The sequence below is a fragment of the Dendrobates tinctorius genome, unplaced genomic scaffold (assembly GCF_039654945.1).
Source record: "Dendrobates tinctorius isolate UK_male_01 unplaced genomic scaffold, ASM3965494v1 ptg000129l, whole genome shotgun sequence".
NCBI classification, from domain to species: Eukaryota; Metazoa; Chordata; class Amphibia; order Anura; family Dendrobatidae; genus Dendrobates; species Dendrobates tinctorius.
The window spans coordinates 37,806,282-37,831,285 of NW_027361797.1; the positions used below are offsets into that span (position 1 = coordinate 37,806,282).

The 25,004-nt window shown below is 46.1% G+C and overlaps 1 protein-coding gene across 3 annotated transcripts in view; it reads left to right on the forward strand.

Moving 5' to 3' along the window:
• Window positions 1–16,133: 16,133 nt before the first annotated feature.
• SDR42E2 (short chain dehydrogenase/reductase family 42E, member 2) overlaps window positions 16,134–25,004 on the forward strand; it is a 34,275-nt gene continuing 25,404 nt past the window's right edge. For 2 of the 3 annotated variants that reach the window (XR_012219897.1, XM_073542979.1), the window contains exon 1: window positions 16,134–16,296. The gene's annotated coding sequence lies outside the window, so the exon portion shown is untranslated. The remainder of the gene's footprint in view (window positions 16,297–25,004) is intronic. The other variant, XM_073542977.1, reaches the window with a different exon arrangement.

Consider the following 25,004-nt stretch of genomic DNA (forward strand, 5'->3'; position numbering starts at 1 on the left):
GAAAGAACGTTTGGAGGGAGACATCTCAGATACCGGAATGCTCATCGTTCCCTATGTTCTAGAGGTCAAAGACCATCTCGCCCAGCTAGCTACCTTCGCTAAAGAACATCAGCGAATGGCCCAGTCCAGACAAAAAACCTGGTATGACCGTAATGCCAGGACCCGGGAATTTATGGAAGGACAGCAAGTGCTCATGATTGCTGCTTCCCCTGCCAACAAGCTTCAAGCAGTGTGGGAAGGCCCTAATCAGGTTGTCAAGAAAATTAATGACACTAACTATGTTATTGCCCTGGACTCTAGTGGTCGACGACAGAAAACCGTCCACATTAACATGCTGAAAGACTACCACGACCGATCTCTGCTTGTTCTAGCTGTCTGCCACCCCCCTAGTGATACCACCGATGACGTGTATCTCCCCGATCTCCTCCAGGTTGCCCAAGCGGGAGGATCACTGGAACAAGTGCCCCTGGGCTCCCATTTATCGGATATACAAAAGGACGATATTGTCGCCGTACTAAGGCCGAGGGCTGCTGCTTTCTCCTCAAAGCCGGGGAAGACTACTCTCACCAGCCACCATGTGACAACCCCTGGACAACGCCCCATCCAGCAGACTGCCTACCGGGTTCCAGAGGCTGTTCAAGGCATGATAAAGAGCGAACTGGAGGAGATGAAGCGACTGGGAGTTATTCAGCCATCTCACAGTTCTTGGGCCTCTCCTGTCGTCCTGGACCCCAAGAAGGATGGTACAACACGATTCTGCGTTGATTACAGACAATTAAATGATGCCACCAAGAGTGATGCTTATCCCATGCCCAGGATTGATGATCTATTGGATCGCCTGGCCAGTGCCCAATTTGTGACCACGTTAGACTTGAGCAAGGGGTACTGGCAGATACCCCTAACGGAAGACACTCGGGAGCGCTCGGCCTTCATTACTCCATTTGGGCTTTTTGAGTTCCTGGGAATGCCCTTTGGGATGAAATCTGCCCCTGCTACTTTCCAGAGACTGGTAGATCGACTGTTACAACAATGTCAGGACTTTGCCTGTGCTTACTTAGACGACATTGCCATTTTTAGCACAACCTGGGAGGAGCATCTTAAACACTTGGGCACAGTGCTAGACTGTATCCTTACTGCAGGACTGACCATTCGCCCTGATAAGTGCCAAATAGGGATGGCTGAGGTGCAGTACCTCGGGCATAGAGTAGGGGGTGGGACTCTAAGGCCTGAGCCTGCCAAGGTGGAAGCCATTAGCAACTGGTGTAGACCCCAGACTAAAAAGCAGGTACTTGCATTTTTAGGAACTGCTGGTTACTATCGCAAATTTGTTTCTAACTTCAGCACCTTGGCCAAGCCCCTAACCGACCTGACCCGCAAGAACATGCCTAGGAATGTGATGTCGACGACTGCATGCGAGGATGCCTTTTCAGCGTTAAAGACCGCCCTCGTCACTGCTCCTGTCTTGGCTGCCCCGGATTATAAGAGCAGGTTCCTCGTGCAGACAGATGCATCCACCTTTGGGATTGGGGCAGTACTTAGCCAAGTGAACGCCGCCGGAGAAGAACATCCTGTTGCTTTTGCCAGTTGGAAACTACTGGATCGGGAAGTTGCCTATGCCACTATTGAAACGGAGTGCCTTGCTATTGTATGGGCGCTAAAAAAATTGCAGCCATACTTGTATGGCAGAGACTTTACAATTGTTACAGACCACAACCCCCTCACATGGCTGAACCGCGTATCAGGGGACAATGGAAGATTGCTGCGGTGGAGCTTGTCCTTACAACCCTACAGCTTCTCCATCCAATACAAGCGGGGAAGCCAACACGAGAACGCCGATGGTCTGTCTCGACAAGAAGAACCATAGGCTCCCCAGGCCGACCTACCCCTGCCACTGTACAAGGAACTATAAATGGTTGAGCAATGTGGACTAAAGTGAGCAGGCCAGAGGTCTGTGTAGACCTCATAGCATGCTCACTTATTATGGGGGGAGAGGTTGTGATGGTGTGATAGGCTATGTGGATATCATTTTGTGTATATTTCTATTTCACTTATTTTCATAGTGTTTTTCTTGTATGTCTATAGCCTGACTGTATCTGTCTCTTGATGACCCCCTATAGTTCTTTAATCCCCAAGGCTCCTTTGTTCTCCTCTGGGAGGCCTGGAAACCGCCCCAACCTGTTTGACTACCCCTGGACACAAGGAAGGGGGTGGGGAGGACAGGAGCTGGTCAAGTCAGTTCCTGTGTGGAGAGGATTGTGTAAAGACTGCACTTCAGAGAGAAGGACCCATTTTATCCTCTGGTGCTAGAGTTTTGGACTCTCATCTCCCTGGACATTTTATCCTGTTACTGGACTACATTCTTGTTCTGGACTATTGTATCCTCAGTGTGGTGGATTGTTTATGGACCTTCTAATTTTGCCTGTAATAAAGGTCTTGGGATTGTTCACCCTTCCCTCTTTCTGTTGATTGTGTGGTATCGGAGAAGGACCCCGTGACAACTGATGGCAGTGGTGGGATCAACAGAGCGTAACCCAATGGAAAACCACCCACAGAGTGAGTACAGACCCCGTGACAATGAATAATATCAATTATGGGAATCCATAATCAGGAGGAATGATGTGCTGTAGAATCTTTTATAATTCCATACTCTAATTAATATGAAGAAACCCTTCAGAATCTTTATGGAATTGCAACAAATTGCTTTCACTTAACGATAGTGATAGCAATCAGAGGTGGCAACAGCAGTGCTTAAAGCATACAAAACCTGTCAAAAAGCATGGCCTTATTCCCTCTTACCCCACAAGTTAAAAACAGCACATGACAGTGAAATATGTCCAGCACCTGTCCCGATTCTCATACTCTGTAACTTGCCATCCACTCTGGATAGTGCTCTGCAATAGCATTCTGTCAGCGCTATAGGAGCTGGAGTTTCCTGTTAAGAATAGGTCACCGAGGAGGATGGCAGGAATAGGCTAGTCCACCAGGAAACCAGAAAGGTTGGTAACTTAGCGGATTACAGACCCCTAATTCTAACAACATAACTAGCAGTAGCCGTGGGGCGTGCCTACGATGCCCTAGACGCCTCGGCACAGCCGGAGAACTAACTAAGCTTAAAACAAGAAAGGTGAAATCTAAACTGCCCCAGAGTAGAGCCCCAAAGAAATAGCCCCCAAACATATATTGTTGGTGAGACAAGATAAGGCACAAACACAGGCAGAAAATAGACTGAGCAAATGATGGGGCCCAAACTGTCTAGTTAGGATAGGAAAGGAAAGACACTGTCTGCAATCACGCAAAAACCCTAAAAAATCCAACACGTCTGATGTACAAAAAACACTGAGGTCTCACGACCTCTCCACTATATCAGCATTCTTGTGAGAACTGGCAGCAAAGCAAAAGAGACTAATATAACAGGGGACTGAACAAACTGACACAAGCTGTAACATATGGAGAGGGGTCCAGCTCAGCCCCAGCAGGGAGCACACTGAACCCTCACAGCAAAGCAGAAAGAGGCAAAACCAGATCAGATGCAAAGGATTAGCAAATGAACAACTTAACTGAAAAATGCAGGATCAGGCAGGAGACAGCAGACCTCAAAATGCACAGGAAGAAACAATCATCAGCAGCAACTGAGGGAAGCCTGCTCACTTATATCTTCCCAGTTAGTAACCCCTGATTTCCAATCATCGTCGTCAGGTGGCAGACTTCTGACAACCCGGCCTGACCCACTACCCGCAATAACCACCAGAGGGAGCCCCGACTCAGAAGTTAGATCAAGAGAATTCACAACAACTTTTGTTTCCACACTTGCCAGCATGCAATGCTCCTGCCATTGCACAATGCCTTTCCTGCCCCCAAATCAATGACCTGCCTCTCTCTTTGGCCTGCAGATGGATAGTTAGAACATTTCTCAGTATTTCTGTTGCTAATTTACATTTGAAACTAGGCATTAGACAGCGAGTGTCATGATCCATGCTGGATCATGACTGATATAAAGCACAGGTAGCTGTTGTGAGTTCATTTTCCCCTTCACTACTGAGGCCCGAGGAACTCCCTCTTCTGGTAAAGAAAGGTAGTGAGCCTGATTATCAAACACCTGAGCCTGATGATGACTGGCTGAGTGGAGTTACTGACTGGATATAAGGCTGCCGACGCCCTTCTGCCCTGCGGGTGATTTCTCTGTGGGATCCTTGGAGACCAGTCTGAATTCCTGCTCTTCTAAAGCTAAGTTTTCTGCTCGGCTTTTTGCATTTGTGCTTTGACTTTGTTTTGCTTTGTTTTTCTGGATTTCTGCCATTCCCTGCTGGGGTGAGCTGAATTCCTTTAGCTCTGTCTTCTGAAAATACCAGAGTGCTGATTTAGTTTTTGAAGCCTAGCTGCTTCAGGGTCTTTTTCCATATCAGCTTGTTGGCTTATGTCTTTGATAGGGTTTTGGCAGATTGCAGACAGCAACCTTCCTTTCCTGTTCTGTTTAGTTAGCTTGGGCCCCATCTTTGCTCAGTCTATCTTTCTGTCTGTGTTGTGTTTTTTCATCTTGCTTCACCGTCATTATATGTTGGGGCTGCCTTTTACTTTGGGGTCTGCTCTGGGGCAGTTTAGATTTCCTTTTCTGTCTTTAGGCTATTTACCTTTCCGGCTGTGATCGAGGGGTCTAGGGCATCGTAGGAACCCCCCACGGCTACTGCTAGTTGTGTTGATAGGTTCAGGGGTCTGCAATCTGATAATTGCCAACTTCTCTGGTTTTCTGGACGTAGCTTCTATTTTTGTGTCTGCCTCCTACGGTGACTCAATCATAACAGAATCACACGCCATACCGCAGATCCTAGGTTACTCAATAGCAGGAAAGAATTGTAAAAAAAAAAAAAAAAAAAGGTGTATATTTTTTCCTCTATATCTCTGAGGCCGTAAGGGGAATTTTTTTTTCTCTCAATGTAGATAAAGCAATTGTCTGATCGTGTGGAGCAGCTCGCTGCGGAAGTGCGGGGAATTTCCGCCTACATTGCTCATTCACATGCTGCTGAACCAAAGATTCCTACACCTGATGTATTTTTTGGGGATCGGTCTAAATTTTTGAATTTCAAAAATAATTGTAAATTATTTTTTGCCTTGAAGCCTAACTCGTCAGGGATCTCCACGCAGCAGGTTAAAATTGTCATCTCTTTGCTGCGTGGCGATCCCCAGGATTGGGCGTTTTCTTTGAAACCAGATGATCCTATTCTGACTAATGTGAACGCATTTTTTCAGGCCTTGGGGTTGTTGTATGACGAACCTAATGCCATTGATCAGGCTGAAAAGACCCTGCTGGCATAGAACCAAGGTCGTGATTCTGCAGAATTGTACTGTCAAAAATTCCGAAAGTGGGCAGTACTTACTACCTGGAATGATAATGCCTTGGCTGCTCTCTTTCGGAAGGGGTTGTCAGAAGCCGTAAAAGATACTATGGTGGGATTTCCTGTTCCCTCTGGTCTTGACGATTCTATGTCATTAGCCATTCAGGTTGATCGGCGTTTGCGCGAACGCAAAGCTGCACGAGAGGTGTTGCCACCTGTTGAACAAATGTCTGAACCTATGCAATGTGATAGAGTTTTTTCCAGAGAGCAGCGTCAGGAGTTCAGAAGGCGTAATAAGTTGTGTTTTTTCTGTGGAGATGCCTCGCATATTATTTCTGTCTGTCCTAAACGAGAGAAACGCTTTGCACACACGTTTTCTGTTGGGGGTGTTCAACCTAAGTTTCTTCTGGCTATTATTCTGATCTGCTCCCTGTCCACATTTTCCGCCAAGGCTTTTGTGGATTCGGGAGCAGCCCTAAACCTAATGGACTTGGATTTTGCTAAACGTTGTGGATTTCCGATGACACCTCTGCAGACGCCTATCCCTTTGAGGGGGATTGATGCTACTCCTTTGGCTAAAAATAAACCTCAGTTTTGGACCCAGGTGGTAATGCGGGTCGCCCCAGACCATCAAGAAAATTGCAGATTTTTGGTGTTGCATAATCTGCATGATACTATTATTCTGGGGTTTCCCTGGTTACAAATTCATAATCCAGTTTTGGATTGGAAATCTGTGTCTGTGGTGAGTTGGGGTTGTCGGTGTGCCTTTAGTGAGGCTCCGGTGTTTTCCACCTCTCCTCAGTCGCATGATGTTCCTGATTATTTGGCGGACTTTTATGATGTATTTAGTGAGAATGAGTCTGCGTCTCTGCCTCCTCATAGGAGTTATGACTGTGCAATTGAACTGAGCCCGGGGTGTAAATTTCCCAAGGGTTGGCTCTTCAATTTATCTGTACCCGAGCACGAGGCTATGCGATCCTATATTAAGGAGGCGTTGGAGAAGGGTCATATTAGACCATCCTCGTCACCCTTAGGTGCCGTTTTTTTTTTTGTAGCCAAAAAGGATGGATCATTAAGACCTTGTATTGATTATCGTGCCCTCAACAAAATTACTGTTAAATATCAGTATCCGTTACCCCTGATTTCTGATCTATTCTCCAGAGTTAAAGGTGCTTGCTGGTTTACCAAGCTTGACCTCAGGGGGGCGTATAATCTTATTCGCATTAAGCATGGGGATGAATGGAAGACGGCGTTTAATACTCAGGAGGGACATTTTGAGTACCTTGTGATGCCTTTTGGGCTCACTAATGCCCCTTCTGTCTTCCAGTGCTTCATGAACGATATTTTCCGAGATTTTGTCGATAAATTTTTGACTATCTATCTGGATGATATTTTGATCTTCTCCAAGGATTGGGATTCTCATGTGGAACATATTCGGACTGTGTTCCGGATCTTGAGGGAGAATTCCCTGTATGTCAAAGGATCTAAATGCCTTTTTGGAGTACAGAGGATTTCTTTTTTGGGATTTATTTTGTCCCCATCAACTATTGAAATGGACCCGGCCAAGGTACAGGCCATTTACGATTGGGTTCAGCCCACTTCTTTGAAGGCCCTCCAGAAGTTTTTGGGTTTTGCTAATTTTTATCGGAAATTTATAGCAAAATTTTCTAGTATTGCCAAGCCATTGACTGATTTGACTAAGAAGGGTGCTGATGTGTTAAATTGGTCTCCGGAGGCTGTTTCTTCCTTTCAGGAGCTGAAGCGAAGATTCACCTCCGCCCCGGTTTTGCGGCAACCTGATGTCTCACTTCCGTTCCAGGTAGAGGTGGATGCTTCTGAGATTGGGGCAGGAGCTGTTTTGTCCCAAAAGGATCCTGTAACATCTAAAATGAATCCCTGTGCTTTCTTTTCCCGAAAGTTCTCTCCATCTGAACGTAACTATGATGTGGGGAATCGGGAACTGTTGGCCATGAAATGGGCATTTGAGGAGTGGAGACATTGGTTGGAGGGAGCTAAGCATCAAGTCGTGGTCCTCACTGACCACAAGAATTTGATTTACCTAGAGTCGGCTAAGCGCTTGAACCCTAGACAGGCTAGGTGGGCCTTGTTTTTTACACGTTTTGATTTTGTGGTTTCTTTTCTTCCTGGAACTAAGAATGTCAAGGCAGACGCCCTCTCTAGGAGCTTCTTTGCTGATTCTCCTGTGGTGACCAAGCCTGCTACCATCTTAGGCGAAGGGGTAGTTCTTTCTGCCATCTCGCCCGATTTGAGACGTGCTCTGGAAGAGTTCCAGGAGGACAAACCTGAGCGTTGTCCCAGTGGAAAGTTGTATGTTCCTGACCAGTGGAAGAAGAGAGTGATGTCTGAAGTTCATTGCTCTGCTTTGGCTGGTCATCCAGGTATTTTTGGTACTAGAGATCTGGTGAGTCGGTCTTTTTGGTGGCCCTCCTTGTCTCGTGATGTCAGGAATTTTGTGCAGTCCTGTGGGACGTGCTCCCGGTCTAAATCCTGTTCTCGCTCTAGTGGGTTGTTGATGCCTTTGCCTGTCCCCAAGAGGCCATGGACCCATATTTCAATAGATTTCATCTCTGATATGCCTGTCTCTCAAAGGATGACTGTTATTTGGGTGATTTGTGATAGGTTCTCTAAGATGGTTCATCTTGTACCACTCCCTAAGTTGCCGTCTTCCTCTGAGTTGGTTCCCCTGTTTTTACAACAGGTGGTTTGCTTGCACGGGATTCCTGAGAACATTGTATCTGACAGAGGAGTCCAGTTTGTGTCTAGATTTTGGAGAACTTTCTGTTCCAAGCTGGGAATTCAGTTGTCCTTCTCCTCTGCTTTTCACCCTCAGACCAATGGGCAGACAGAGAGAACAAACCAGACCTTGGAGTCATATTTGAGATGTTTTATTTCTGCTGATCAGGATGATTGGGTTTCATTTTTGCCCTTGGCCAAATTTGCTTTAAATAATAGAGCTAGTTCTGCCACTTTGATGTCACCTTTTTTTTGTAACTTTGGGTTTCATCCTCGATTTTCTTCAGGGCAGGTGGAGCCCTCTGCCTGCCCAGGTGTTGACACTGTGGTGGAGAGAATGCACCAGATCTGGGACCAAGTGGTGGATAAGTTATCTCTCTCCCAGGAAAAGGCCCAGCGGTTTTCCAACCGACATAGGACCATTGGTCCCCAGTTTAAGGTTGGTGATATGGTGTGGTTATCATTAATAAATATTGCTATGAAGGTGGCTTCTCCTAAGTTTAAGCCTAGATTTATTGGACCTTACAAGATTTTGGAGATTATTAATCCGGTCTCTTTTCGTTTGGCTCTTCCTGTCACATTTAAAATCCATAATGTGTTCCATAAATCTTTGTTGAAGAGGTTTGTTGAACATGTTGTTCCGGGGGTGGCACCTCCAGACCCTGTATTGGTTGAAGGTAACATGGAATATGAGGTAGAGAAAGTACTGGATTCCCGTCTGGCTAGACGGAGACTCCAGTATTTGGTTAAGTGGAAGGGTTATGGTCAGGAGGATAATTCCTGGGTCTCTGCCTCTGATATGCATGCCAAAAGATTGGTACGTGCCTTTCATCAGGCTCACCCTGATCGCCCTGGTGGCGTGGTTGAGGGTTCGGTGACCCCTCCTCAAGGGGGAGGTACTGTTGTGAGTTCATTTTCCCCTTCACTACTGAGGCCCGAGGAACTCCCTCTTCTGGTAAAGAAAGGTAGTGAGCCTGATTATCAAACACCTGAGCCTGATGATGACTGGCTGAGTGGAGTTACTGACTGGATATAAGGCTGCCGACGCCCTTCTGCCCTGCGGGTGATTTCTCTGTGGGATCCTTGGAGACCAGTCTGAATTCCTGCTCTTCTAAAGCTAAGTTTTCTGCTCGGCTTTTTGCATTTGTGCTTTGACTTTGTTTTGCTTTGTTTTTCTGGATTTCTGCCATTCCCTGCTGGGGTGAGCTGAATTCCTTTAGCTCTGTCTTCTGAAAATACCAGAGTGCTGATTAAGTTTTTGAAGCCTAGCTGCTTCAGGGTCTTTTTCCATATCAGCTTGTTGGCTTATGTCTTTGATAGGGTTTTGGCAGATTGCAGACAGCAACCTTCCTTTCCTGTTCTGTTTAGTTAGCTTGGGCCCCGTCTTTGCTCAGTCTATCTTTCTGTCTGTGTTGTGTTTTTTCATCTTGCTTCACCGACATATGTTGGGGGCTGCCTTTTACTTTGGGGTCTACTCTGGGGCAGTTTAGATTTCCTTTTCTGTCTTTAGGCTATTTACCTCTCCGGCTGTGATCGAGGGGTCTAGGGCATCGTAGGAACCCCCCACGGCTACTGCTAGTTGTGTTGATAGGTTCAGGGGTCTGCAATCTGATAATTGCCAACTTCTCTGGTTTTCTGGACGTAGCTTCTATTTTTGTGTCTGCCTCCTACGGTGACTCAATCATAACAGGTAGCCTTTTTTTTTCCCTAAGCTGTGCTTAAGGTGTTTTTGCCCCCAGTGGCCATTAGGATTATTGCACTGTGTGTCGTTTGTTCTAAGTTTTCCCCCCGGGGGTAGTGAGCGTCATTGCACTCTAGTTTCTTTTGTTTAGTGCACATGATTATAATACAGGTGTGATTGCTGGCTCAACTATAAAAGAGTCACAGGTGTTGCAATCGGTGTTGGTGATAGTGTTCATTTCAACCATCCTTGGTGGAGGAAGGAGCTGGAGAGCAGCTCTGACAGAGCCTGGTGTGAAAGGAGTCATAGGGGATTTCCTTAGCTCTGACAGAGCTTGGTGGCAGCGAGTCAGGAGGAGAGTTGCATGTTGGTGGTGGACTCTGTTGCCACGAGCAAGTGCAACAGAGTAAAGCTAAGTGATGTTTCCCTGTTTGTGTTTTTCCTTAGTGTGTATTAGTACAGCGGTGGGGCCAGTGCCTGCGCCACCCAGCTCCCTAGCAAGGGATAGGTGTAGGGTGTGCTAGGGCGACAGGTTCGTGATCGGTGCCCGGTGCGGAACCGGCATAGGGAACGTTAGGAGCAGTAGGGACACTGACTTAGGGGAGTGCAGGAGGTCTCCACATCCCCTTTCCCTATCGCAGGGCCCACCATTGTAACTGTTTTCCTTACCCCTTGTCTTGTTTTAGTTACCGGCCTGCGAGCCGTGTCACACAGGACAGTATCACGTGCCGCGTCCTGTTGTTTTAGTTACCGGCCTTGCTGGTCGCGTCACACAGGACGGGTCCACGTGACATTTAGCACCAATCTAACTTTTTTTTCTGCTGAGCCATGGACCCAGTTCAGCCCTTTGGCCAATTGCTGCAAACCCTTATTAATTAGATTAGGGGGCTGCGCTGAGAGTTGGTGCGGCAGCTGCGGCTGTTGGTGGGCTCTGGGGGCTTGGTCCAGGAACAGGCTCAGCCAGAACCTAAGATATCCCTCCCTGACAGATTTTCTGGAGGGAGAGATCAATTCTTGGTATTTCAGCAAGCCTGCAAATTGTATTTCAGGCTGCGCCCTCGTTCATCAGGGAGTGAAGACCAACGGGTGGGAATTATTGTGTCCCTTCTTAAAGGGGATCCCCAATCCTGGGCCTTCTCCCTACCGGACGATTCTCCATCATTAGAGTCCGTGGACGAGTTTTTTGCGGCTTTGGCGCTAGTGTATGGGAATCCTGATGGCGTCGCCCTGGCGGAATCCTGACTCCGTAGGTGTAAACAGGGAGCCCAGGTTGCTGAGGAGTACTGCTCAGAGTTTAGGAGGTGGGCCACTGACACTCAGTAGAATGACGCTGCACTTAGGAGTCAATTTGTGCAGGGTCTGTCTCCAAGTTGCAGGATACTCTGGTGCAGTACGCCGCCCCCAGGTCGCTGGAAGCCACCATGTCCCTTGCCATCCGGGTAGATAGACGCCTTAGTGAGAGACATACACAAAATGTGCCCCCTGTAGTCCTCGCTAGGGAGGAGGACCCACCAGTGCGGATGGAGGAACCCAAGCAGCCCAGTGTTGTTGGTACTAAAAAGGGGTTGTCTGCGGTTCGCTGTGGTGGGGGGGTATGCTTTTCCTGTGTGAAGCCAGGCCATTTCATGAGAGCCTGCCCAGTGCGTGCCAAGTTTCCTGACGAACCTATGCAAGTAGGAGGAGCTACTTTGGGTACGGAGCTGCCTACGGTTCGGGGAGTGGTGTCGGCATGTTTGTACTGTGGGCAGACTGGTCATGTCCTGAAGGCCTGCCCATTGCACGCCAAATTATCTGTGCCATCTAAGAAGCCGCATTCCCCTGGTCGCTTGGAGGGAGGCGACCAGGGAGTATACATTTCCTACATTTTGCCCTCGCAAAGTACCATGTCAGCAGAGGTCTTGGCTGGCGGGGTACTGGAGGGAAAAGATTGGCGGGCGAGGGAAGTAGCCAGCTGGGGGCAGTTGTGTGAGGGCTGCCGCCTAGGGACTACAGTCTCTGCCGTCTCTCTTCAACCAACCCCTTCCTCTCTGGTGAGGGCAGCAAATGTGCTGCAGGAGAGTAGGGGCAAGTCTCAACCCTCGCCATTGACCAACCTTGGGAGGTGCAGACCTCGTGGTGGAAGGGGTTGGAGGGTGGTGCACCCCTTGGTGAGGTACGGGAGTGTGAGTGTGATGACACAGGGGGACGCCTCTGTTGTCAATCCCAGAAAGAGTTCTCTAAGTGGTGACAAACGAACGAGTGGCAATAAACGTTCCGGTCCGGACCTGTGTGTGAACGAGCGTGTATGGGCGGCCACCAAAAAACATCCAGTGGAAGTGTGTTGTGGAGTGTTACCAGCTCATACCAAACATACACAACCCGTTCCCCAGGTCAGAGCTTCGGAGATGTGTGTTGCCTCCAGAACATACGTTGCCAATACCAGCGGGCTCGTTTGTCATAAACCTGTGGTGCAGGTAGTTGCAAGGGTGAACTCTGGATCTGGGCATCCCCGCTGTAGGTGGTTCCCTGATGGGGAGCGGTTTTGAGGGTCCAGAGGCCCCTCATTAAGGGGAGGGTACTGTCATGATCCATGCTGGATCATGACTGATATAAAGCACAGGTAACCTTTTTTTTTCCCTAAGCTGTGCTAAAGGTGTTTTTGACCCCGGTGGCCATTAGGATTATTGCATTGTGTGTCGTTTGTTCTAAGTTTTCCCCCCGGTGGTGGTGAGCGTCATTGCACTCTAATTTCTTTTGTTTAGTGCACATGATTATAATACAGGTGTGATTGCTGGCTCTGCTATAAAAGAGTCACAGGTGTTGCAATCAGTGTTGGTGATAGTGTTCATTTCAACCATCCTTGGTGGAGGAAGGAGCTGGAGAGCAGCTCTGACAGAGCCTGGTGTGAAAGGAGTCATAGGAGATTTCCTTAGCTCTGACAGAGCTTGGTGGCAGCGATTCAGGAGGAGAGCTGCATGCTGGTGGTGGACTCTGTTGCCAGGAGCAAGTGCAACAGAGTAAAGCTAAGTGTTTCCCTGTTTGTGTTTTTCCTTAGTGTGTATTAGTGCAGCGGAGGGGCCAGTGCCTGCGCCACCCAGCTCCCTAGCAAGGGATAGGTGTAGGGTGTGCTAGGGCGACAGGTTCGTGATCGGCGCCCAGTGCGGAACCGGCATAGGGAACGTTAGGAGCGGTAGGGACACTGACTCAGGGGAGTGCAGGAGGTCTCCACGTCCCCTTTCCCTATCACAGGGCCCACCATTGTAACTGTTTTCCCTACCCCTTGTCCTGTTGTTTTAGTTACCGGCCTTGCTGGTCGCGTCACACAGGACGGGTCCACGTGACAGCGAGTTACGCTTAATGGAGTCAACTAGTGGGCAACACCTAAGAATCATTTTTTTTTTTAGGGGTAAACATAATTTTAATATAATTTGCAGATTTTCTATTGTTCACATTATCTAGCAAATGAGATCAAGTGTTATGAAAGTAGAGGCAATTTATTTATTTTTATCCCACAATAATTATTGAAAATATATCATAGATGGATCTACTGCTACCGAATGCTGTGTTCCGCACCGATCGGCAAAATGGGATACTTTAATCCCTACTTTAAAGGAACCCCAGTTCGCATGCAGGACCAAATTTACATTTATTCCCTATTGGGCTGCTGTGTTCGGCTTTTTCCAGCTGCCCTATAGAGAATGAATGGAGATGTGGTCGGACGTCTGTATGACCTGCCGCAACATTATGTTAAGGCCTCTTTCACACTTCCGTTTTTGACAATCAGTCAAGATCCGCCAATTTTGAAAAAAAACGGATCCGCCATTTTTCTTTGCGGATCCGTTTTTTCCCCATTGACTTTCATTATTGGCGGATCCTGACTGATTGCCGTCCGTTGCATCCGTTTTTTTGAGGATCCGCCACAATGTTAGTGTCCGTCAACATCCTCAAAGATTTCTAAACAGAGCTTGCAACGTTTTTTTTGCCGGCGGATCCTCCAGACACTGAATTAACCCCAAAATCTGTCTGGGTGCCGGACAAAAAAAATTCTCTCTCTCTCTCTCTCTCTCTCTCTCTCTCTCTCTCTCTCTCGGCCAGCGGTTCGTTTAAATTTCCTCATTTTCAGGATCCGTCTAAAAACGGATCCTGTGCCATCCGTTCACATCAGTTGACAACGGATCCGCTTGTCTGCCTTTTTGGCGGATTGTAACTGATGCAAATAGCTGAAATGTGAAAGAGGCCACGACATTGGTTAAAAAAAGTCCCCTATCTACCGACCCGTGAAGGTCCCACGGATTAGGAGGTTATTACCCATCCTGACGATAAAACAACTCCTTTTAACTGGACAACCCCCTTAAGAAAATATTTCATTAGCTTAGAGAAGGTATATTAATCATGAAGAAGATGATGCTAACTGATGAGACAGTAATGTTTTCTTACGCCTTCCATGAAAAAATGACACTAAATCTTTTTAAGTCTAAGGAGTAACATTTCTCCCTGTGGCAAGTGACAAACCAAGCATGGCAAGTCAGAGTGAGGAGACTTATAAGCCTTGTATGCTCCTCTGGAAAATTAAATATGGAAATTGTCTCTTCAGACAGGAAAAGGACTAGACCTCTAGTGCCACCTATTGGAATCAGCGATCCTAACAGTCAATATTGACTCTTTAGCGAGGATAGGATAAAAGCCAAACTAGAATCTCAATTTGCAGACATGGTGTTTCAAGGTGTTGTCCCCTCATCAGTGCAAAGTATGAGATCTGATTTGGCTTATAAGTCTCCTCACTCTGACATGCCAGGCATGGGTTGCATCTCCTCACAAGGTGAAATGTTACCCCTTAGACCCCAGTCCAGAGCCTCTCACTTAACCAGATCAGATTTCATACTTTGTACTGATGAGGGGCAACACAATGTCTCCAAATTGAGATTCTGGTCTTATATTATAACTAATGTGCCAAAAGCAAAAAAAAAAACAGAAAAAAAACTGCAGAATAAAATAGTCAGATGTACCCTGGTCATACATGAAGATCAGCAGATCATGTCATATTGCTACAGAAGTAATAAAACACCTGTACAGAGGAGACATGAGTAGCAAAATGAAACTGGTCTCGGAGCTTAGTTATGCTCCTGACACTCTGAAAGTGCCAGTGACTGTCTAAAATAGATGCATCGAGAGTCCACATTATGGAAATCTTTAGGATGAAGTAAAAACCACAGATTTTTTTTTTTTTGCAGAAATTTCCACAACTGAAAATCAGTTCCATTCATCTGCACTGGCTGACTATTGGAACCGAGCGTCCTTAATTACCAGTTCTCCAATCGCCCAAAAATGCTCATTCTTCACGTGAAATGATTTTTTAAGTTGGCTTAAAAACATCCTTCTCGGCAGCACATCGTCCTGCGTAAACTGGACATGTTTTGCCAAAAAATGATGGCTTTCTTTAATGAGTCTTGTAACATGACAAGACAAAAGACAAACTAGAATCTCAATTTTCAGACACGGTGTTTCGAGGTGTTGCCCCCTCATCAGTGCAAAGTATGAGATCTGATTTGGCATATAAGTCTCCTCACTCTGACATGCTGACATCATTTGACATGATGGCTTTCCATATAATCAGTCTTCAGCGCTCACTTACTGGGTGCAGCAGCGCTGTCGACCTGACACCAAGAGCAGCGGTGGAGACTTAGCGCTGGACCAAAGAAGGGTGAGTAAGGCACTTTTTTTTTTTTTTAAATTGCAGATAAGAGACATAGGTATTCCAAAACCAGAAAACCCCTTTAAGGACTCATTCAGACGTCCATGTTTTCATGTATTTCTCACGGAGCGCACACCCATTGTTGTCTATGTCTGTTTTTTTGTGGACCAATTATTCACAAAATTAAAAAAATAAAACAAGACGTCCATTTTTTATCTGATTTGCGGATCTCGCCCATTCAAGTAGAAGAAAAAAAAAGGAAACGTATATCGCTCGGTTGCCATCCGTGAGTCGTCCCTGTTTATGGGTGAAAGAACCTTGAACTTTTTTTTTTCTGTTTTTTTGGTTTTTTTTTTGCACACCGCAAAACATTGATGGTAAAAATGGACGCAGGGACCGAAAATGAGACCCGAGAATTTCCAATTAATGCACCTGCGCTCTCGTTTCCAAAAAATTAGTGCAAAAATAGAGACATTTTGTCTGCGTAAAGTCTAAATTAGTCCGTATATGATTTGCAAATACAGTTTTTAAAGAACTACAAGCCCCACAACGCCCTGCCAGACACGGGCCAGGTACCATGCACACCTGGGGCCACTGCTTGCCGTGTGAAGCCTCTAGGGGGGGCCTGCGGCTATGTTATCATGCAGGATGTCAGCCGGCGCTCGCTGTCAGCTGCCCGGTAATGCTGTTAGTTCAGCTGAAGATGACAAATAAAGAAGGCAGAGATGTGACTGGAGTAGGTTCTTCTTGTGATGTAAGCTGGGGGTCTACAACCGGGAACTTATGCCAGGGACGGAGTTAAACTCCGCTGGTTGGACCAGTTTGAGCTGTCAGCTGGATGGTGAAGGGACGTCAGTCGGGTAGGTGTCCTCCAGTAATCATCTACACTACTAATAAGATCTAGAACCTTTATTGCATTTGTGTCATATTTATCAGATGTATTATAAATATTTACCTAAGATTAGGCTTGGGGTGTCCAGTTTTGGGGCGACTGAGCGATTATTTTCCAGCCTCGGTTGTCAGATCAGATGCATCTTGACATGTCCGCCTGTGCCGGTCATATTGGTTGCAGGTCTTTGGACCATTGCAATGTTTCTTTATGATATTTCCACAAATTATTTATTGCTGTGTTTTTCCATATTTCTAGACATTCACTGCATTCACTGGCGCTGAAACCGATAGTAGCACCCAACACTTGTATGCGTTCCTAGCAAAGGTTTAGTAAAATGAGCCGAAGCTTCATTATTATTGGATGTGAAAAGAGATTTTTTGCAAAACAAGTTTCCTAAACCGCTTACACATTAATAATAATAATGTATAGGGCAAGTGGTGTCCAATCTGGTCAGACATAACCCTAATATAGGTCTGATAAGGCCGGGGTCACACCAACATTTTTTTTTTCTCATGCGGGACATTCAGGTCCATTATGCTACCGAGTGTGATTATTATGTCATCCGATTTTCTCACAATGGAGAACATACAGAAATTGTTTACTCATCTGCCAGTCCGTGGAAATCAGACTGCATTCAGATGTCATCCGAGTGCAGTCCAATGTTTTCCATGGACCCATTGACTTTTGTGGCCGAGTGTGATCCAAATATGGGATCAAACTCGGGGATGCAGTGATTTTAAAGGATAAAATCTGACATGTTCGCAACTCCATGAACTAACATTGGTCTGAGCGCGATCCGATGTTTTGTCAGACCGCTCTTAGAGACCAAAAGTGCACCTGTCCTAATCTCACATCTGCACCTAAAACTACAGGTGTTGTATTTTGCTGCCAACATCGGGAACACAAATGTATGGAAATGCTTTAGGGTCATAAACTAAAGATGAAAGGAATATTTTCATACGAGCTCGTAGCTTTCTGTGGTTGTTAACGTCTGAAACTAGGGAAATATGGCCAATGGTGTGTAATTCTTTGCCACATTTTTTTTTTTGCTAGATTTTTTTTTAACAATATTACTGATCTCTAACTTCAGTCTGGTAAGTTAATGGTTAAATCATGCATTCATTATGGGTGATCCTATTTTAAGGGGATTATCAAATTAACAACACCACCTATGTTCATGATAGATGATAAAGGTATGATCACTGGGGGCCAGGGCTGCCACTAGGAATTTCGGGGCCCCTTCTGTACTGCTGTTCACCGGGTCCCATACAGCAGTAAGGGCAGTCATGTCCTGATGACGACCCTGCTGGGGGCCACCTGCTGAGACCCCAGGCCACGGCTCCTACCGGCAGTGATTGGAAGCAGTAGATGGGGATCTAGTGGATAGGTGACATTTCTATGGGTCAGCATCTTTAAGTAGTAGGCCAGATTAATGATCGAACTGACTGATGTTTTTCTGATTATTCCCTGAGTAATCCTATCAAAGAAAACTGTTGCCCTTTCAGTGTGTGTCTGGCACTTGGATTTGTCAGGATGTGGTTCCCCCATTGGTACCCGTCGGTAAGGTCTAGGTGGAGAAGTGTATGGCCATCAGGTTCCGCTCTCCTCTTACCCCTGGCTCTCCTTTCTCGGGAGGGGAGACAACCATTGATGGTTTCTAGTTTTCATCTGGGTGGAAGCCCAGGCAAATGTTAGGATCAAGATTTGGTCTCTCTTGGATTCGACTAGTCCCTGACCCTCGATGTGGCCTTCTGGCTCGGAGGGACGGAGAACGGTCTGTGGGGGCCTCTCACCTGTTGGACAAAGTTACGACTGACCGCATCACATTGCCCTTTTTTTGTGGCACGTTTAGTCGCCTTTTTTTAGCTCATCAAGCACACTCTCGGGCTCCAATGACAAAAATTAAGCATAAAGCATTCACGCTCCTTGCCTAGGATAGGTGGCCGCCTGGCCGGTAACCTAGGTAATGAACAGCTCTTGGGAACGGAGAGGATTTTTAATAAATAAATTGCAAAGTTTCTTGGTTTTACAAACACTTCTCAATTCGAACAATTTACAAAGATAAGACAACCGCTCTAAACTGTGTATCTTTTATTCCATAATAATTGTAAAACATTGTGAATTATATAGCCGGAATCGTCCATGTTGGGAGCTCTGGGAGTCTGAGCTCTCAGCTGAGCTCAGTTAGCCACTCCCATCAACTTTATAGTCTGGGTCCTGACTGAAACCCATGTCAGAGCTAGCTTATAATAATAATAATAATCTTTATTTTTATATAGCGCTAACATATTCCGCAGCGCTTTACAGTTTGCACACATCATCATCGCTGTCCCTGATGGGGCTCACAATCTAAATGATGCATGGCTGGGAGGAGAGGTGTTTATATGAGAAGGCGTTTGGAGGAGGTATCTGTGACTGTTGCGTGGGTTTGTAAGTGTAGTAATTCCCTTCCCTCCTCTTACTTTGTTTTTTCCCCCTTCTCCACTCCCCGGTGCATTCCTCTGTTATATGTGAGTGAATATTTGTGTGCCTGGTATTTCCAGTTTACCATTATTTGTCTGATTGGTGTACTGCGATGCACGTCAGCTCCCCTCTTCGCTGGGTGGGGGAAGAGAACAGATGGAGGGCAGATTGAGGAGATAAGTGAAGGTTGGTGGCCCCGGCATCTTCACCTTGAGAAGTATCCCTGGGAATAGGGCAAGCTAGGGCTCCCCCTAGTGTTAGGGACAGGTAAGGAGTCCCTGGTCCTGGGTCACCCGATCTGAGTCGTGACACATAAGTGCACTCATTCAAAATCGGACATGAGTGATCGACATCTCTCCCGACCGGGACCATATACATTAGACCCGCGGCCGAACCTGTTAATACTGGCGGGTTCAGCTGACATTAGTCTGATGTGTATGAGGGCTTAAAAAAAAAAGAGAGGTTCCATATCTAATCACCCTTTGAAACTAATCAAGACATTTGTGTCTCAAAAGTTTACTAGCACCTGAACCACTGAGATTCCTGCTGATTATGTAATATGTGTATGCAGACATTGACATTAAAGAAATTAATAACCTCCGCATCTAAAACTTTTGTTTTTTAGGAGCTGCTGTGACTCTCCAGCACCGCTTGGATCTGATATTGATCCACAATGTTGATTTTCATTTTATGCTTTCATGCAAAATTGTATAAAGGCAGCAATGAATCTAATATGCTAGGTTGCATTTTCACATTGTGCCAGAAATATTCAAGTCTACTTTTAGAAAATAATGTAGGGGTCACTGTGTGTTCCCCTCAGGATATGGAAGGAGCCCTATTAGACCTGCTGGAGTGCCTTGTGGTCACAGCAGGACGCCTGTGAGTCACAGGGCAAAATAAAAGTAAGCGTGGACCTGGTCAAGCTATTTGGCTTGGCTATTGTTCAGGAAAAGTCACTATGGGCTTTTATTTTTGAAACTGACTACAGGAAGGAAGTGGGGCTGGTCCGTTTTCTCCGAGTCAGGTCTTACAGGTGGCCTAAAGGCCCTTTTACATTTAGCGATGCACCAGCGATCCGACCAGCGATCCGACCCGGTCAGGATCGCTGGTGCATTGCTAAATGATCGCTAGTGAGCTTTCACACAGAAAGATCTCACAGCGACGCAGCGCTTGATACTCACTTTTCACACACAGCGATGAAGACGTCCTCCCGCCCGCCTCCACGCGTCGCTCGTCGTCACAGCAGGAAGCCCCAGCAGGAAGCTGACGACGAGAAATGGAGCCGGACATTCTCGCGCCATCAGCGATAACCAACGGGGGAGCTGGTCGGAGTTAAGTATCACACATAGCGATATCGCTAGCAATATCGCTATAACGTCACAAAATCGGTGACGTTATAGCAATATCGCTAGCGATATCGCTATGTGTAAAACCCCCTTAAGCCCACAGATTTTAGTTTCAAATCCCTGCAGTAAAGGGGTTTGGGTGTGTCAGTATCAGAGTGGAGTTTGCAGCAAGCAAAGCAGACGGCTCTGCAAAAGCTCAGCTCTGTGTGAGAGTAACATAGCGCCTAGCAGAGCGAACTCCTGGCACCCCACAGTGTACACAGCGGTGCAGTCACCCAAGGCAACCGGTCAGAGGTGGACCGGCGTATTTAAAAACTGTAATCTGGAAGATATGGTTCCAGGCTGCGATCCAGAGGATATTGTTTGCTGTGTAGAGCCGTGAGTTGGACATTAATGCTGTTTTTCTGAGTTGGACATTTAAACGCTGTGAAGTAAATGCATTTAAGAGTCTTTTGTTTGGAACTTTGCTGGGTCACTGCCTCACCACTGCATAAGTGTGCTACCGCTGCACTACAATGGGTACACATGTAAAATAATATTTTTTAATTTTCTAATTCAACTTTAATTTGTGTTTGGCAAAATTTGTGAAAAATAATAGTCAGGGAAAAAATTGATTAAAAGGTCCTAAACTAAAAAAAAAATTACTACAATTATGTAACATACAAAAACGATTCAACTAAGATCTCAGACACTATTACTACAATTTCAGAATGTGTTACAGAGGGTGTTTTCTCTCTGGGCTTTTGTTATGCACTATGGTGTATGTGTTTTTTCTTCTGCTGGATATATTAGTGCATTTTTAGGTGCAGCTCCATCCAAAGCTCAGGAGATCAACAGGATATAATTTCCTTGAGCGAGTGCCATGTTTGGAGTTAAGTCGTTCTTACAAGATGGGTTTGATGTACGGAGTACAGACTGTGAGGCTCCGTCTCATCACTGATAGCAGAATAATCTGATAGGTACCACAAGTCCAGACTTTAGGTGACTGGTGACACTACTTCATCAACCCATTTGCTAAATCTGTATTTATATCCATCGTTATGTATGGTCATCACATGGTGCAGAGTAACATAAGATTAGAGAGGAATTTCTTATGTTCATGATGGGAACAATGAGGACCAGAATGCAGCCATGATCTCACATGCCCAGGTCATGAGCGTGCTATTCGGCAGCACCATCGCTAAACAGGATGTATCTGTTGAGAGGTCGCATCCATGATGAGGAACCTAGGACATGAGTTAGGGGATGAAATTATTTCATACTTCTCTCTTCACTTGGAAATCTTGACCGAAACTACCATAAACTGTCTCCGATGCCCGACATTCCGAGAGTGTACCCAGAGAGGAGCAATGACGTCCAGACAGAGAAGGAACAGCAGAGTCATTTTAACTTTTTGTTGTTATTTTTGGTTTATTACAGAATTAAATGACTTTTTCAGCACCATAATATCTGGTTAGGGATAGCCGTACCCCCATCAACCTCACTGAGAAGTTGATTAAAGGGGCAGTGGTGATCCAGCAAGAACATCCATTCGGCAGAGGGAACAGCTGACCAGTGGAAGGTACCGCTTGTCTCTCATTGACCTCAGTAGTAACTGTCAATGAGCTGTGGTGCTAGCCATAGTAACAAACAAATATATGGAGCTGTGCCCGGTAAGCAATGAAGAGCAGGCAGTGATCAGTTGCGGAGCTGCACAAAAGAGCTCAATCAACTGCATAGTGACCACACCAGGGTACTACATGTCCACCCCTATCCAAATGGGTAGGGGTAGATCTGCAGTGCCCCCAGCCACTATGCAGTTGAGAGCGATGTGCTTTTCCGCTCAACAGCTAAGCACATCCAGCCACCACAAGCCCCAGGAACAGCTGATTGGCCGGGGTGTAAGGTGTCACACCCCCACCGATCAGATATTGATGACCAATCCTAAGGAAAGACCATCAATTCTAAACTACCAGACAACCCTTTTAACTGCTTTGTTGTGATTTTCACAGTGTAAGCCACATGCTATTCTTCATCTCAGTGCTATTCTGGCGTTGCCAATATGGTAAAGCTATGTCCTCCACATTTCCTGAGTTTGCCCTTCCATAAAACCCTCCAGGTTTGGAGAATTACTTCTACTGTTGTGGCCTAAAGTTTTTTTGATTTACATAAATTTTGGTTTTCCCAAAGTTTGCTGCTTCAGTTTTTTTAGATATCAGTTGGATGTTTCTGTGGTTATTGAAGTACAATGAAAAGCGTTTTGTAAGGTTTTATACTTTTATTGACAAATACATCAAGTTTCTATAAGTTCTTAAAGAGGTTGTCCACTACTTTTCAATTGATGACCTATCCTTAGGATAGCCAATCAATATCTAATCGTCCCGGGGTCCGGCACCTCCGTCGATCACCTGTTATTGGTTCCGGCGGAGGCCTCTATCCGGAAATACTCACTACAGGAGCTGACCGTCTTCTGATAGTGGCCACGTCCAGGTAATATACATCCTCCTCCTCTTGATTTGAATAGGAGGTGGATGTGTAATACCAAGCCCCTACCAGAAGACAGCCAGCTCCGCAACTGAGTATTTCCGTCCGGCCACCTATCCTAAGAAAAAGTAGTGGACAACCTCTTTAATATTTCCAGTGTTGAGTTTTATTTTTCAATACTTCAGCAATTAGTATGCTGGATAATCTCTTTACGTATAATTCTATTTTACTAATTTATACAGTGACACTAATTTCAACAGCACTTTACAGACATTATCATCCTGGTCCCCATTGTGGCTCACAACCTTATTTCCCTAGCAGTATGTCTTTAGAGCGTGGGAGGAAACTGGAGCAAACCGACACAATCACGGGAAGGACATTCAAACTCCTTGCAGATGTCCCTTAGTGAGATTTGCACCCAGGACCCCCGTTGTGGTAAAGCTACAGCGCTAACCACTTAGCTCAGTTTCAGGACCAAATCCTGACTGATGACGACACGTTCTTGCCTAATCAGTGTTGGAGTTTATCACACTTTTTATGTTTTTATTTGTCCCCCGACTTTTTAAGGATTAACTACAGGTTCTCAGTAGGATTGAAATTCTGGGGAGTTTCCTGGCCATGGACCCAAAATGTCAATATTTTTTTTCACTGAAGCACTTAATTATCACTTCAGTCTTGTGACGTGGTCTTCATCCTCCTGAAAAGAGTATGGTCCATTACCAAATTGCTTTTGGATCGGTGGAAGATGTTGCTCTTGGAGGATGTCTAGCTTCCTTCCTTTATTCATGGGCAGCATTCTTAGACAAAATTGTGAGTGAGCCCAGTTTCTTGGATGAAAAGCCCCCACACAAGAATGGTCTCAGGGTGCTCTACTGTTGGCATACCACAGGACTCATGGTAGCGTTCACATTTTCTTCTCCAGGAAATTATTTTTCCAGATGTCCCAAACAATCTGAAGAGGGCTTTGTCAGAGAAAATAACTTTGTAGGAAGTACAACATTGGATTTCCTCTGTAACTGGGGCTGGTAAATCACTGTTTTCCCTGCTGCAGATCTAGCAGTCCTCTGAATGCTGAGCTCTGTATAACCCTGCTCTCCTCACTGATTGGCTGCTTTCTGTATACACTGTGCACAGGCAGAAAGCTGCCAATCAGTAGTGGGGGCAGGGTAAAATATTGAGCTCTTGTATATGGAGGACTACCTGGCAGTAGATTTATTAGTCCTCTAGTGAAAATCTCCTGTTGATAAAACAATGACTTTATCATAACTACAGCAAGCAGCCCAGTACGTGACACATCGTTGGAATCATGGTCTCAGTCTCGAAATTATGCTGCTCTCAGATTAGGTATGAATGTGAAAAAGATAGGTACAGGTGTAGTTATCGCAGGTACCCGGGATGCAGTGACGAGACGGGAGCCGGAGTAAGCTTAGAATGCAACCTTTATCTATATATCTCTATATATAAAACTGAATGTGTGTGTGTGTATCGCCAACCAATAAAGAAGCATCTTTCATTTCACCAGAGCTGTTTAAAAGAAGCTGAGCTGTGATTGGTTGCTATGAGCAACAGTTTTCCCACTCCACAACACCTCAGCAGACACTGATATGGTGGGTGAAACCTAGCATCCCCGGGAACATAAGCTCCCAGCCATTGTCTGCCCCCCAGAAAGGAGCAGAGAGCACATGACAGAAATGAATCACCCCCTCCCTGCCCATATCCCCATCACACATCCTCCATCTCATAGGTACAGCTTCCCTCTTAAAGGGATCTCCGGTATGGAAGTTATGGCAAATCCCTCAGCGCTCTGATTCTGACCCCAGGCTTCTATAAAAGGGATCATTGGTATGGAAGTCAGGGCAAATCCATCCAGCACTTTGGTTTTGACCCCAGGCCTCTCTTAAAGAGATCCCCGGTATGGAAGTTAGGACCGTTCCACTCAGCTCTGTGGTTCTGACCCCAGGATCTCTTAAAGGGATCTCTGGTATGGAAGTTAGGGCAAATCCCTCAGCGCTCTGATTCTGACCCCAGGCTTCTATTAAAGGGATCATTGGTATGGAAGTCAGGGCAAATCCATCCAGCGCTTTGGTTCTGACCCCAGGCTCTCTTAAAGGGATCCCTGGTATGGAAGTTAGGGCAATTCCACTCAGCGCTCCGGCTCTGACCCCAGGCCCCTCTTACAGGGATCCCCGGTATGGAAGTGAGGGCAAATCCACTCTGCACTGTCGTACTGACCCCAGGCCACTCTTAAAGGGATCTCCGGTATGGAAGTTAGGGTAAATCCCTCAGCACTCTGATTCTCACCCCAGGCTTTTATTTAAGGGATCATTGGTATGGAAGTTAGGGCAAATCCACTCAGAGCTCTGATTCTGACACCAGGCCTCTCTTAAAGGGATCCCCGGTATGG